At 28.2% G+C, this 17,622-nt stretch overlaps 1 protein-coding gene across 3 annotated transcripts in view; it reads right to left on the minus strand.

Moving 5' to 3' along the window:
- LOC136076774 (NLR family CARD domain-containing protein 4-like) overlaps positions 1–13,676 on the minus strand; it is an 86,681-nt gene extending 73,005 nt beyond the window's left edge. For all 3 annotated transcript variants that reach the window (XR_010636572.1, XM_065790225.1, XM_065790224.1), the window contains exon 1: positions 13,499–13,676. The gene's annotated coding sequence lies outside the window, so the exon portion shown is untranslated. The remainder of the gene's footprint in view (positions 1–13,498) is intronic.
- Positions 13,677–17,622: the final 3,946 nt, after the last annotated feature.

Genomic DNA, 17,622 nt, shown 5'->3' on the forward strand with positions numbered 1-17,622 from the left:
ACCTTTTATTATTAACTTAAAGTACAATGTTTTTTTTTACATAAATCAAAACTCCTCTAACTTATTATTATTATTAGTATGTCTCTAGGACAAAATTTTATGAAAGTTGAAGAGTAGAAGATGGAGAGTAGAATTATCTTGAAGATCTTTCAAAGAAACCCAAGTTTCAGTTAAGGAAATTATACATTAAATTAAAATGTTTTCAGTTTCTTATTATAAAGGTATAAAGTTTTCGAAAAATAATAATTTTTTATAAAAAGATGTTTTTTTAAGTGCGCGTTGTAAGTTTATTGTAAATAAATAAAATGTTTTAATAAAATTTCATCAATTTATAACCAATTAAAGTTTTGTAAAAGCTAGTTGTTGTTCTTTCTTCTTTATGCTTTACTTTTAAAAACATGTTAAGTTTTATAAAAACTTTTATAAGAAATAATGTATATGAACGGGTACCCGCCCGTTCGTTCAATGGGTATCCGGGCAAGCATTTTTGCGATTTTTGACAGCCTTAGTCATTAATGCAATACTATAGTAACAAACAACACTAACTGATGTGCATTAAATTTTAACAGATTTAAAACTTATATTGCAGGGTCTGCAACACTGAACAAGCGGATAAATGAATGTTTCCTCTACAATCTGCACAACTGAAAGACTTGATGAATCGCACACGCAAAGTAACAATTTGTCTTGATGGTTGGACAAAGAAGGGTCTCACAGCATCGTTCCTTGGAATATCTGCTTGTTTCTATGACACCACCATTGATATAATACGACATGCTTTCCTAAATTTGATGGAACTCCAACATCCCCACACGGGTGAGATTTTTGCTGAACGTTTAAAGAAATGTCTTGACCAGTGGAGTATTATGAAACTGATGAGGAAGAGATCCAGTATAAGTCAGAACAAACTGATTCATCCCTGCCAGATCATATTCCGTATTGTCGAGGGCCCTGTATGGCTCACACAATCCAGCTTCTCATAAAATTAGTTTATGAACATTATAGTGCAACCATCTTAGAAATGAGACAAGTTGTATCAAGAATTAGGAAACCAAGTGTGGCAATTGAGAAACTTATTGACAAGTCTGGTAAGTCTGTGATTACTGACTGCACCTCAAGATGGAACAGCACATATCAGATGATTGACCGGCTGTTGAAAAGAAAGATATCGGTGAGTGAAGTTCTTACAGAAATTGGTACATATTATTTTATTATTTATATTATTAGTATATATGAATTATTTTCGGAAATTTATTAAATCTACAAAATTGCATCTTACCTTATTTAAACTAAAAAAACGAAAATGGTAATAAGTTGTAAGAAGTTCATTAGTCATTACCATTAAAAAACAAGATAGGGTATATAGTTTTTAAATTAGGTTTACTAATAACACGGAAAGACTATATCCTGCCTTTTAAATCACATCACAACAGCTTGGAAAAAAGAGACATACATCAATGACAATTATTAGCTATTACAATTGTTATTAGTAAACTTTAATTTCAGATGGTTTACTTAAATTTAGGAATCGACACATTCAAAGCAAGTGAATGGATTCGTCTTCAAAACATTTCTTCACTTTTGAAACCCTTTGCAGTACAAACAGATATACTTCAAATGGATGCCCAGTCTCTTTCACAGGTTCTACCATCTTTACTCAATTTGGAATGCCATCTACAAGAATACCCTACTAACAAGTCTTTGATAGCGAATCTTCTTGGAAATCTATGTCAACGGTTTCAATCAATTCTACAGCCGGACTCAGATACATTTAATTGTCTTCCGTCTGCTGCATGTTTGTTAGATCCAACAGTTGCTGTCTTTATCCTCACATCGGAAATGGGTGCCTTGTTCAATGCAGCAAAGATGTATATAATAAGTATTGGTGGAGTAGAGCCAGAATTACAAGCTGCTGCTGAGTCAAATGGATCTGAATGTGAATCTGCTGCCATAATATGCTTTAAGTTCTAGTCAAATAAAATCTTTTCAAAAGAAGGAAAAATTTATAACCAAGACAATCTCACTGTTGCAAGTCAGCTGTCAAGGTATTTGGTAGACATAAGCAGTGTTAAAAGCGCTGCCAAGTAACGGCCTACTCTTTTGGAAACAAAACAAAAGCAAGTATATAAAGATTGCAATTTTATCTGAAGATTTTCTTTCCGCCCCAGCATCACAGGCGTTTGGAGAAAAGAATTTTTATGAAACAGAACAAAAACTTGTAATTATAATTCAACCAAATATTTTTTTTTAACTTTGAAAAAAAAACTTATTATAACTCAATTGAATCATTGAATATTTTATGACTATTTGTATGCTTATTTAGATTGTTTGATACTAAGTATATGTTTGATAGTAAGTTTTCTTGAAACTTATGTATTACATTATTTCTTGAAATAATGATAGGGGAAACCGGGGCTTGTTGGCAGCAAGGGTAAGTTGACAAATTGCAATTGTCTGCAATTGAGATTTCTGAGTCTTTTATCAAGAAGTCTCAGAAATCTCAAGGAACTTTCCTAATTGACCATTTCATCTTGGGTCCTATGAAAAAAAAACTTAATTTTTATTTGTAACAACATTGAAAAAATTTATTTTTTACAAAAAAAATATTATTGAACTTATTTTTTTAGAGGATTTTGTTACCAGGAACAAAGGTGGGGTATTGTTTTGGCTTCATAATCAAACTACTTATTGCTACCAGCGTTACTAATCATTCTTATGATTGTTAACGATGATACCCAGGGTGGGGTAAAAATTTTTTTTTTTTTATGGCCCCTGAAGGTGCCATAAGACAATTTTTTTTTGAATGCAACTAGTACAAGTTAAACAAATTCATACACTTCAAGACAACTAATTGCTGTAAAATTTGATAGAAGTAAAATATGAACTGAATTAGTAACTGAAATAAGAATTAAAAAGATTGAAATCATAAGAACTGAAAAAAAATCATATTATCATATCATAGTATGGTTTTAAAGTTGTAAGAGTTGTATAATTATGTTTTTTTTTTTTTTTTTTTTTTTTTTTTTTTAATTCACCTCCCCAAAGCCAAGAAGGCCACTACAGATGAGGAGGCTACTTGTGGTTGTAACCCTCTCCCAACTCTATAACTCCAAAACATGAACCTTGACGAACAAGGTGGCTATGTGGAGAAACAAGTGAGGCGCGGTACTACCAGGGACATGGTTGGAATCGAACTCGGAACCTCTTGCTTATGAAGCGAGCGCTATACCACTACACCACTACCACATGTTTTGACGTTTATTTACAGTCCTGTTGTTTAGCGTTAAAAAACGTATCATAAAACTTTAATGATGTTATAAGGCATTTTTTTAACATAATTTACATGGTTTTTAATAATCATTTATGAAATTTTTTCCTAAATTATTTATCGCAACTTATAATTTGTGATTTTTTGATATTGGATTTTTTATTACGACCGCCATGGTTATGACTGTCATGACTAGAGATGTAAGTCACTTTTTTGGTTCTTGTTTTTTGGCAAAAAAACTAACAGCGTGGTTTTTTGGTTCTTTTTTTTTTTAAATAACACTTTTTCTTATTTCATATACGAAAATAATTTTAAAAATATGTTTTTAGGTGATATTTATAAGAGGAGAGTTTTCATTCTTTTATTTAAGATATGATTTTATTAGTAATGCCTTTAAAGTAGCAGAGTCAGTTTTATAGTCAATTTTAATGAAGAACTTAACAGAGATTAGTTATATGAAAACTGTTCTTGTAATTTAATTTAGTTTTTTAAATAACTTTAGTGCATCACCATTTTTTAGACTTACCAACTATATACAACAAAGAAAGGCCTCAGAATGAAAAAAAAACCATTAATGCTAATGTGTAAACATAACTTGTGTAGTGATTAAATAATAAACATCTCCTCAGAGTCGCATCTATTATTACTGGCGTTTCGATGAGGATCAGCACTTATAACTAGTTTATCCCGTCAGAAAAATGTTATTGCCATTTCAGCTTTACCCCGCAACTTCATATAGCCTATTCCATACTGCAGTAAAAAAGGGATTCACTACCAATGGCCAAAAACCAAACATACCCAAATTTCTAAAACGCTAATATTTTTTTGAAGATATGATATAAAAAGTGTTGATCTACTGCACAATATAAATAAAAATAATTAAATAAATCACTTACCATACCACCGGTAGAAAAAACTAAGCACATTAAATTAAAATTCAAATAAAAACGCCAGAAACAAAACTAAAACAACTAAAGTGTGCAAACGGAAAATACTTATAAATTTTCCCCTAAGACCATTTAAACACATAGGTAGTTCCAGCACAAATAAACCAAAAACAATCAAATGGCAATATACCCTATTAAAAACCCTTTTAAAATTAAATAAAACACAATAGAGTCTTCCAAAAACTCTAACACTGTAATAGATACTTCATTCGAATTTTGTTAACCGATCTAAAGTGTAAGAAAAAGAAACAACCTGCGCAACTTAAAATCATAACTAAAAATCAAGTAATATATAAAAGTAGAAAATATACATATATTGCCTGTAAAAATGTAAAGATTTAAACATGTAGTGAAGGATATAAGAAATTCTCTGGATAATAATAAAAGACGAAAATTGTGCATGTGAAAATTAAAATGAAGCTGAGTAATGAATGTAAGATATTATAGCATAAAAAATCCTTGATATTAGTAATAATATGAAAATCAGCAAATAAATCATATATTAAAAAATATTGTAATAAGATTAACTAAATACTAAAATAAGACCAGATAAATTTTAGCCAAATAAGTGGTTAAAAAATTATTTTGGGTGATGTAACAATAATGTAAGTCGTGGTATAAAAAACAATGTACGAAGCGGGAAAAAATATTGTTTAGAAGTAAAGTTTTCTCTACGGTCCGAATTAAAGGTAACTTTGAGACCATATATAAATCGAAATTTTCGAAAAAGTAAAGTTTTCTCTATGGTCTGAATTAAACGTAATTTTGAGACCATAACAAAACAACAACAAAAAAACGTCCATCAACATAACATGTCAAAAGCCACTAGTCAAAAAGAATCGCTCTTATATATATATATACATATATACACATATACACATACATATATATATATATAAACATACACACACATATATATACATATACACATACACACACAAATATATATACATATATATATATATATATATATATATATATATATATATATATATATATATATATATATATATATATATATATATATATATATATATATATATATATATATATATATATAAACTACAATACAAAATACATGATAACCACATGTACATAACATAAAAATCTATATCTACATTTCAACCACGTACTATCTATTAAAAGAAAATATTACCTAAATAAGAATGAGTTCAAACAAAAATATTTTATCTAATAAAAGAACAAAAAGCATGCCAACTATGTAAACAGGCTATATGTGCATAAGGGTGTATAGGTGTAATGCGTAAGTCCAGGCTGTTTATGGCGTAAAAGAATTGTCTCTTAACAACACCGAGCCAGCCCAGTCATACTCCAGAAAACCATTATGGATTAAACACCTATGCATGGATTTATAACTGACTTATGATTAAAAAACTAGCCCATGCATCTTCCAGAGACAAACAACTACTTTCGCGGTGACAGTAATTGTGATTTGGAAAATAGTTGTGCTCGATGACCTTAACACTAAACCTTATGGGCTAGGCCCAATATTATTTAAAAACTTTGGCATATATATAATTCTGGCATATATAAAATTCGTCGAATGATATATATATTTTTTTTACTTTCATATATTACTTGATTTTTAGTAATGATTTTAAGTTGTGCAAGTTGTTTCATTTTCTTACACTTTAGATTGGTTAACTAAATTCGAATGAAGTATCTATGACAGCGTTAGATTTTTTGATTTATTTGTGCTGAAACTACCTATGTGGCTTAAATGGTCTAAGGGGAAAATTTATTAGTAATTTCTGTTTGCACACTTTAGTTGTTTTAGTTTTGTTTCTGGCGTTTTTATTTGAATTTTAATTTATTGTGCTTAATTTTTTCTACCGGTGGTATGGTAAGTGATTTATTTAATTATTTTTATTTATATTGTGCAGTAGATCAACACTTTTTATATCATATCATCAAAAAAATATTAGTGTTTTACAAATTTGGGTATAGTTGGGTTTTGGCTGTTTGTAGTGAATCCTTTTTTTACTGCAGTATGGAATAGGCGTAAGTCATAAAGCATAAGTGGCGTAAGTGGTGATGACATTTGTCTGACAGGATAAACTAGTTATTAGTGCTGATCCTCATCGAAACGCCAGTAATAATAGACGCAACTCTGAGAGATGTTTATTACTTAATCACTACACAAATTATGTTTACACATAGCATTAATGTTTTTTTTCCATTCTGAGGCCTTTCTTTGTTGTATGCATACTTTTTTTTTTTTTTTGTTATCAATTATTTAATTTATTTTGTATTTTTTATTTTTTTGTTTGGTAACATATTTTTTGTGTATTTTTGTTCACATTAGTGTTTATAAAACAATTTATTGTTTATTATTATTGTTAGTACTGTTAGGTGCATTGTCTGTCTTATTATATTTTTAAATGTTCCTCTAATTTTGTCTTGACAACTGTCAAAATATGCTTTGCTCGAAAAACAATTCTCCTTTATTCTAATATACTTCATTTCTTCCCTTAGGCGTTCACTGCTCGTGTGTGACCATTCAGCGAATTTTATTTATGCCAGAATTATATATATGCCAAAGTTCTTAAATAATTAAAATAGATTAATTTTAATATAATCTAAAATACTCAAACAGAACTAAATAGAAACATTTTAGATAAGTTGAAAACATTAAAAAAAGTTAAAAGTAACTAAACAAGAACACTAAAGGGATCTGCAAAAGCAAAAAAAAAAAAACTCTAAAAAACCAACAAAAAAAAACTTTTTTTGGGTGAAAAAAAAAAGTTTTTTTGCATCTCTAGTCGTGACCTAAATTACAAAAAAATGTTTGTAAAAATAGTAAGTCATAAAAATGTTTGTAAAAATTGTAGAAAACCACTTTACAAAAGCTTTTCATTAAACACTGTTTTTCATCAATAAAGACTCATCAGAAATGAATGATTAAATTATTAAAACTTCATTTTATACCAAAAGTTAATTTTCAGGAAGTGGTAAATGTCTTTACTGTATATTTTTACATATTTGTGAAATATGCTGACACTATTATAAAAAGAATTCTTTAGAATTACTGTTATTTTTTTTTTTTTTTGTAAAAACTGCTCACTGTTTTTTAGTTTTTTGTAAGAGAAATTTATTTGCATGCCTGCATTTAGAAATCAATTCTGATTTTTTGTTTAATAAAAATTTTTGGCTTGCATGTGTAATTATTTCAAATTTTTCTTGTAAAAATAGTATGCATTTATCGGAAATATTGTTATAGGTGCTGTTTTAAGGATGAACCAATTAAGTATAATATCATCAATATTTTTATCTTTTAATTCCCATATGTATTTTGACAGCATGGTGTGTTTTGCATACTTTATATGTTTAAAGTATTGCTTATGATTAGCAAGACGTTTTTTTATTAACCCTCTATTAAGCCAATATATTGTTTATCAGGTACATTCTTAGAGGAAACATCACAGGGTCATTCCATATCAAATCACCTAATGGTCCCCAGGGTACCACCTCTAATTTGCTTCAAATTTTGACCACCCACAGCTTTTATGAAAAAAACACAATCCTGAAAATTTCAGCTTAATTGACCAAACCGTTCAATAGTTATAATTGAATTAATATTGACCAAAATCTGAAAAATTTGAGAATCTGGAGCTTACAGTAGATTTTTTTGATTTTTACAAGATCATAACTTTTTAAATAAAGTAGATGATCACTTGAAATTTTTTAGGGTAATAGTTTTTCACCCAAATTATCTATTTTTGTAAGTGTTTTTGACTGATTTTAAACAGTTTTTGAGTTCTTGTACCTCATAAATATTAATACATGCTAAATAATACTAATAATATTAATACATGCTAAATATTAATACATGCTAAATAACACAATATTAGAAAAAATTTTGGAAACTTTAATGTGCTACAGTCCATTACAAACAGAAAAGCTATGCTAATTTTTTGTTGCTTTTGTGTACTTAGAGTAACCACTTGCGGAAAAAATTAAAGTTATGTGTTAAAAGTTATTTTAGCACTTGCAGCAGCCTGTTAAAATTTCACTTTTTTAAATACGATAAATTACATTAACTTTGTAGGCATAGAAAGTTGCATAGACAGTTAAAATAAATTATGAAACTTTTTACTGGCAAAGTTCTATATATAGACAGTCACCAAAAAAAAAAATAAAGACCTATACTCTATCTTATCACATGATTGTAGCCCTATGAATTAAGTGTATATTTGATTTTTTCCCTAAATAAATATAATCAGTTTTTCATAAAATAAAATTATCAGTGTCTTAACCTAATTTATTTGATGCTATTTTATAATATATATTTGTTAAATTTTATGCATATAATATAATTATAATGATATTTTCACATACTTATAATTTGAGTGTAAAATACTTCAATTGTTTCAAGACTTTGTATTAAAATCTAAATCTGTGCAGTATTTTCTGGATTTTTTTATTTTAGTTTTTAATATTGCAAGAACCAAAAAGTAAAAGTTTTGTGTATGCAGAAATAGTTATATATAGAAATAGTTTATTGGTTGCATTTTAGACAGTTTTAATCGCATTTATACTTGAGATTTCATTTTTACGATTTTATTACAGGAAAAATATAAAAAAGTTTATTTTTAGATAATGTTACATGTTTAACTTTAATATTTTTAGATTAGTAAAAAATGTCAGAGAAATGTTGTGTGGGAAGAGTTTTAAATGAATATTGTGATAAAATGTCATATTGTAGAATGGTAGGAAGAATAAGACTAAAAGATACTGATATTGAAGTTTTAATGCAAAGGATAGAATACACTTTCAAACCAAATGAGGAGATATGTATTCACCATGAAAAAGCCTAAATTTCTAGATATGAAGCACTTCAAAAATACTGTTGTGATCCATTTAAAGTCCACAAGAAAAAAATTATCAAGGGATTGTGTAAAATTAACATATCAATAGCAAATCAACTTAAGATCAAACCTGGTCAAAAAGTTTTTACTAACTGTATGAATGAATTCAAACTTGAAAAAATTACAGAAAGTAGTCAAGATGAAGCTACTGAAGAAGACTTGAGTTGTTCAGACTTTGATAAGACAATTCTTGATAAGAGTGTGTCTTTATTGAAAATATCTCCACTCAAAAATGTAAGAAGACGCAAAAAATTAAGATATGGAAAGCAAAAAGCTAAAAAGTTTGCAACAAGTATGACAAACCTAGTAGTGTCAGCATTGGATATAGACCCAAATGATAAAGTATCAGAAAAAGAGCAAAAATGTATAAACAGTAATGATTTAGACCAACTGTTAGATGCAATAAAAAATAAAATGAAAATAAGTTTGAAGGAAGAAAAAGTTCAACTACTAACACTAACTACTGATAGTTGGTCAATTGAAAAAACTTGCAAAATATTTTTAGAACATCTTTAAAAAAGCTCAAAAGTTGAAAAAATGAAAAAGAAATACTTGCTAAACCTAAGGCTAAAATAGGACAGCCTTAGGAAGATATTGTTAAACAAAAAGTCATTGAAATTTATGAACCCAAAAAGTTCACAAGACAATGTCCAGGAAAAAAAGACTTTGTTTCTGTACGTATAAGTAATGTAAGAGTTCATAAACAAAAACGTTTAATATTAGTTCAATTAAAGGAACTTTTTCTTGAGTTTAAGAAGTTATACCCTAAACACAAATTTGGATTCAGCAAGTTCTGTGAACTAAGACCAAAGTGTACATTACATTTGACAGTAGTGGAAGTAGCTCAGTTTGCGTATGTTTTTATCATCAAAAAACTAAGTTGATGTGCGCTGCTTTACCAAAGAGCCATTTAATATATTACAAAGATTTGATGAAAGTATGTGTTTGTAATATATATAGTCGAAGCTGCATATTCCATCTATGTTTCAATTCCCCTGGTAATGTGAATTTAAAGACTTACTTGGAAAATGTGTTTGAAAATAATAAATTTGATTTTGATGATCATATCATATACAAATAATGGGTGTCCAAACAAGCATTATTGAGTTTATTGAAACTCTAAGTGAAACTTTGTATAATCTTTGTCACCACCACTTTATCAAAGAAGCAGAATCCTCCTACTTATCAGAGGCAAAAAGAACATTAAATCAACACATGTACCATCTTGAAGATCACAATATAAATGCTAAGCACCACTTCTTTGCTACATCCCATAACAAAAGTCTATGTGATGGAATAGGAGGAACTATAAAAAGAGAAGCAGCAAAAGCAAGTCTACAAGCAGCAAATTCTCACACAAAATGAACTGTTTACATGGGCTGAAAAAAACATTAAAGGTGTTGAATAATTTTACATTTCAAGTGGTAATATCAATAATCATGAAACTTATTTTAGCCCAAAGAAACGATATGAAGAGATGAGCACAGTCCCAGGCTTAAAAGCTATCACAGTTTTTACCAGGTGGAGAGAAATTATTTTTATGGAGAATATTTAGCGATACTGTCTATGATACCCATTTGCTGAATAATATTAACTTGGCAAAAAAGATCCTTTAAACTTTCAACCTGGTAAAAACATTGCATGCTTTTACGATGATGAATGGTACGTAGGGCTTGTACTTGAGATTAGTAGTGTAAACCAAGATGTTAATGTAAAATTCATACATAGAAACAAATTAAATTTAAAATGGACTAATGATGCAAGATCAAGTCAATGTTGGGTTCCATTTGACAAAGTTATATGTCAAATAAGTGCCCCATCCAATAAGGGTAGAAGTGCTTGTGACTACAAACTTGCTAATAATGATTATGAAAGTATTATGAGTTTATTAAATCAGATATAAAAAAAGTAGTGTACTTGTGTTTCATGTGTATATAAACTTCTTCTTTCCGCATTTTTTATTTTTTTGAAGTATAATATAACTTGCGCTAATTGGTATCTTTTTAAACTAAAAAAGCATTGCACTCAAAATGCTAAAATCATGTCATAAGATAGAGTATGGGTCTTTAATTTTTTTTCAGTGATTGCCTATATATAGAACTTTGCCAGTAAAAAGTTTCATAATTTATTTTAACTGTCTACGCTACTTTCTATGTCTACAAAGTTAATGTAATTTATTGTATTTTTTAAAAAAAGTGAAATTTTAACAGGCTGCTGCAAGTGCTAAAATAACTTTTAACACATAACTTTAATTTTTTCCACAAGTGGTTACTCTAAGTACACAAAAGCAACAAAAAATTGGCACAGCTTGTCTGTTGGTATTGAACTGTAGCACATTAAAATTTCCAAAATTTTTTCTAGTATTGTGTTATTTAGCAACTTTGAGGTACAAGAACTCAAAAACTTTTTAAAATCAGTCAAAAACACTTACAAAAATAGATAATTTGGGTGAAAAACTATTACCCTAAAAAATTTCAGGTGATCAACTATTTTATTTAAAAAGTTATGATCTGGTAAAAATCAAAAAAATCTACGGTAAGCTCCAGATACTCAAATTTTTCCAATTTTGGTCAAAATTAATTCAATTATAACTTTTGAACGATTGGTCAATCAAGCTGAAATTTTCGGGATTGTGTTTTTTCATAAAAGCTGTGGGTGGTCAAAATTTGAAGCAAATTTGAGGTGGTACCCTGGGGCACTTTTGAAAAACTAGGTGATTTCATATGGAATAACCCCACATTTATATACCACATTTTTTGATAAACAATTTCCACTCATTGGACAATAGTTATATTGTTTACAATTACAATTTTCTGTCATGTCTTCATTTAGGATTTCTTTTTTGTTAATACATTAGTTAAATCATTAGTTACTTTATTTAAAAGTAACTAATGTTACTTTATTTAAAATTAACTAATGATACTTTATTTAAAAGTAACTTTATTTATACAAAATAATATTATTAAATAATATTCTTGTTTTATAAATAAACTTTTAATTTGAATATTTATTTCTTATGATGAGACACAATATTTAGATGACGAGACACAATATTTAGTCAGAATTCTTCTTCAGTTTTTTTTGCAGCCTAATAACTGTCAGTAACAGTTTTAAGTTATCTTTGTTAACTTGTATAATTTTTACTATCAACTTACAATGCTGGTGTTTAACTATATTGCTTTCATTTATACCTTTTGATGGACTTATCAAGAAGCTTCTGCTTGTCTTATTGCAGTAGAAGATGTCTTAAATCTTTAATATGAGAGATATTTCACCCTTTTAATTCCTGACACACTAAAGGAAGAGACAGCAAGTTCAATGCTTCACAATATAGATAGTGAAGAGTTAATGGGTATTATTAGTGATGCCAAAGGAAGATGGCCTAATGCAACAATGGGTTATATATCATGCAAATTAATATAAAAAAATAGAACTTTAGATTATCTTGATAGCCTAAATAATTTATCTAAGAAAAGTTACTTATGTGGTCGATTCACATAGCTTGCAAAAAAAGAAAGATAAATCAACTGAACCATACTGCATTGAGAGCAGAAATTTCAGAAAGACAGACATGCAAAAGGCAAAAAATAGATGTAAAAAAAAAAAGAAATTTAGAGATTATTATCTTTAAATGAAATAAAGAGATTTTATTAACACTTAGATGATTTAGAATGATCTGACTAATATGGTTTGACTTTACTGATGATCTGACTTGAATTATTTACTTTCTGAATTAATTGTTGGTAGAAAACTCTGCCATAAATGGTTTGATTCTGATAATACCAAGTCAGTCGTGTATGAATTTGTATTCATGTATATGGGAGAGTAGAAAAAGTAAAAAAAAGAAAAGCAGATTTATTCCATTTCTTACTGGAAAATAGATCTGACTATGACAATAATGTGCTTTAAGTGTTACTCGTGTAATAGTAAATTAAGTACTGTGTGTAAATTGGATAAAGCAATATTTTTATTAAATTAAAAAATAAAGTTATATGGTATATAAAAGTAGATTATTTCGCACACACACACAAACACAATGATATATATATATAATATATATATATATATATATATATATATATATATATATATATATATATATATATATATATATATATATATGTGTATATATATATATATATATATATATATATATATATATATATGTATATATATATATATATATATATATGTGTATATATATATATTTATATATATATATATATATATATATATATATTATTTAAAATATCCAATACTTTGTTTGAAAACAGTTTTAGTATATTCTTTAATTTCTACACAAATTAAACACTTAGTGTATTGTTTGTTAACATTAAATGAAAACTTAGAATTATTCAAAATTCATATTCATTAAATTAAAAAAAAAGACATACTTGTTTAACTCATCTTTCTGCTGGTATCAGATGCAAAAAAAGATATCTTAAATAAGGCTGAAAGTCTCTAATACTTTATTCTAAATCACTACAGTTATTCGACTTTATTAGACACCCATTTATTGACATGCTGCGATTTATGTCCGGATATCTTACTGTAAGTCCGGACTGTTATGCAGAACCTAGTAAGAGAGAAACGTCCGGAACTTGTTATGAGATATTTGACGATTCTGGATATTGTAAAGTTTGTTAATAATACAATTGCATTTCTTGATCTGTTTAAACATAAACTAACACTATTGCTTTTAATAGTGTTAGTTTATATTTTAATCAAAGATTATTTCTAATTTATTTATGAAGTGGTTATTCCTGGCAGAGCCGTGTTATATTAAACGAAATGTGTTATATAAACGAAAGTATTATACGTAGTATAATACTTTCGTTTCCTCCACCCCCCTTCCTTCCTCCGTTTTTCTCTCCTTCCTACCCCATTCCTTACTTTTGAAAAAAACTTATTTTTTCTGAAGGCCATTTTTTTGTTTTTTATTTTTTTCGAAGATATAGAGATATTTTTAGATACAGAGGACTTTTTTTAGAAATTGACAACTGTGCCCATCCACTTTAAAACCTGATTAGACGTATAAAATACTCAGTATTTTAGTATTTTATACAAAAGAAAGTTAAAGGCATTAATATTAACAAAGTGTAGCCTTTAATAAAAATAACCTTTATAATAATTTATATTTTTTTAACTGTCAAAGAAAAAGAAACCTTGTTAAAAATACTTTTTTTTTTTTTTTTAAAAAAAAGTTCCTAAAATTCTTGAATTTAAGACTATTATTGTTTTTTGAATAGTTTATACGGTAAATATATACTTTATAAAGTATATATTTACCATATAAACTGTTATTGAGGTACGTGCTTTTTTAGCTTTATGGCACCAATTTTAAAGTTGAAATCTGTGACCATTTTTTTGTTGTCCTTTTTTTTTTTTTTTTCAAGTTTAGATCAACTTAGACTTTATTTCAAAAGTAGAGTGTTTTAAGTTTGTTTTATTTGTGATTTTTTCACAAGTCTCAACGTTTTTAATGATTTTATTGGTATTGAAAACTTCGCTACTGTTTTTGAAGCGCATTTGTGTTGAAGGCATGTTGATTTATTTTTGTGACATTTTATTTAATTTTATATAACAATATCTTAAGTAGCTGACAAATTTCATTAAAAAATATTGTCACGCTCATGCCCTGTTTTGTCACGCAATGGATGGTACCAAAAACTTTGTTTACGGAGGCTTGGGTTTGAATCATAATTATAATGAGCACAAAATTACTATATTTAATATATACTTAATATAGAGTTATATATTATTTATAGAATATAGTTGTATATTATGATATTATTTGATATAATATTAGCGAATATATAGTAACTATGATAACAATATAATAAATAAATCATAAATATTATTAAAGTTTTGTTTTATTTTTTTTTTACTATTTTTCAAAAAAATAAAATTGATTATGAGATAATCTATTTGAATAATTGTAGATACTTTTTTTAGTACATCATGAGCCCCAAAAGAGTCACAGTGTATTTTATCGTAAAGCTAAAAATTATTTGCTTGCAACTACCAATTGCCTGTTCAATTAAACAATGACTTTAGAAAAGGGTATGTATTGTATATAATCATAACCAACAGTGAACTGTTTAAAATAACTGCTAAACCTGTCAATAACCTTTTCAACTTTAAAGTTTGTCAAAATCAGATCATGCATCAATAGTCAATATATTCAAATTGTCTGCACATAATTTTTCAAGAGATTCTAAACATTTGATTGATATTTGCAACCAGTTCTTTATATTCCAAACAAAAAAATCTGCTTCAACAGTTTCAATGCAGTTAACCACAACTTCAACTAACACAGTTTCGTGTTTTTTATTTTCATCTTCTCTACTTGTCCGGCTCTACTGACCTCTTCTGATGAACCAAAACCATCCAGGTTGAGATCATACCAGTTGAGTCCTAGAAAAAATGTTTTGAGAAATAGGTCAGCCATTTTGGTAAATAAAATGGCTATTAAGAAACGAAAACATAATGAGAAAAATTTAGGAGATAAAGCACAACCATATAGATTCAAATATGTTAATCAAGTTATTGTTCGCAGGTATAAGACGATCTCTCAGCTTTGAAAAAAACTAAAAGAAAAGCACTAAAATCTATAATTAAAAAAACTTCAAAACGAAATTTTTTGTTTAAAGCAACAGTTAACATTTGCGCAGACCAATTTATCCTATCAAGAATTTATGTTATGTCAACAGCTTGCTGATAAAAATAGACGGAACAAATGCAATTTTAAAATTCAAAAATTTTAAACAAATTAATTTTAATTTTTTAAATACATTTTCTGGTGAAAACGTACGTCACTTTTTAAAGAACATTGATCCTGACGTAAACATTCTTGACTATTATTCTTTAGAAGCTAACTATTCTAAAGGTCATGAGGTTACAAGTATTCTAAATATGTCACTATATTACATGTCATTACTAAATATAAATACTAGAAGCATGAACAAAAACATTGAAAATCTAAAATTAATGCTAAATAATATAAATTTTAAATTCAGTATAATCTGTCTTATAGAATCCTGATGTCAGAGTAAAGATATCAGTAACTCTAATTTGCACTTCAAAAGTTACTTCTCATTCCGTTTTATGATAATCTCAAAGTTTTATAAAATAGTCCTCAAAGAACTTTCAGCAGTTATTACTGCATTTTTTTTCACAGAATCTTCTAAATCTTCAAATATGGAATTTTCAACAAAAGATATATTCTTTATGGTGAAAGACAGTTTAAAAAATGAATATAAATTCATCATTGATGTTTTGACAAATGCAATTTTCAAAAAAACGGAACATGTGATACAAGTAGGCGAGGATGAATTGTCATTATCACGGTTATTTTCAAATTTTCGATCGAGATGGAGAGCAGCAGGAAGATGGGAAGATTTTTTTCTGAAAAAAAATGAAGAATGGTTGAAGGGCACCGTACAATTTTCAAAATTATCCAATACTGAATGCACAACACCTGAGAAGATTGTGAAGAGTGATAATAAAAAAGGAACATGTGGGCGACCTTCGCAATCCTTTGCTTCATCTAGTGAAAGATCAAAGAGGTGAAAGACTCAAGAAGTACGTTCTACTTTTTCTACAGAAGAATTGGCATATGCTGCTCAAATGAGTTTAAGGACTTCTGATCAAGTACATGCTGCTCAAGTTGTTAAAGATGTCACATTAACAACCCCAGCAAGAGCCTCAAAATATATATCCGCTGTTAGTTCACAAAATGAAGTATCTTTAACCCCAGATGAAGCACTTTCTTTAATGATCGAGAAAGGAGAATCAAAGTACTCTTATCAACTATCAAGAAATGTAGCTAGAGCACATAAATGCAAATTATACCCATTATACCTTGAAGTAGAAAAAGCAAAAAAACGTTGTTATCCATCAGTTGTGTACACAACTGTTAGTGAGTTGTGCGCACAGATTTAACTACAGGCTTTACTTGATCATACCACATCTAGAATTATACAACTTTAGGCTGATGTCATTGATACTCTAAATCCGGAAATTCTGCAAAAATTAGTACTTTACTGTAAATGGGGATGTGATGGAAGCAGTGATCAAAGTGTTTATAAACAAAAACTTCTTTTGTACTTCTCTTGTACCTTTACAATTAATACACAACAACCACGAGACGGGTGAAGCAACTATTGTGTGGAAAAATCCTAGACCATCATCTCCGTGATTCTGCAGACCAATACAATTGCAGTTTGTACATGAAGATGTACAGTCAACATTGAAAGAAGTTACTGACATTGAACTGCAGATTGAGGGTCTTGCACCATATGCTAATGAACAAAATGTAAAATCCATTTCAGTAACTTATTGTATGTCATTTACGATGATAGACGGTAAAGTCTGTAATGCAGTAACTGGTACCACTTCTACACAACGCTGCTTCCTGTGCAAAGCTTCCTCTAAAGAATTTAATGACATCAACAACATTATAAAAATGGACATTACAACTGATAATTTAAGATTTGGCATATCTACATTGCATGCA

The sequence above is a fragment of the Hydra vulgaris genome, chromosome 02, assembly GCF_038396675.1.
Source record: "Hydra vulgaris chromosome 02, alternate assembly HydraT2T_AEP".
Lineage (NCBI taxonomy): Eukaryota > Metazoa > Cnidaria > Hydrozoa > Anthoathecata > Hydridae > Hydra > Hydra vulgaris.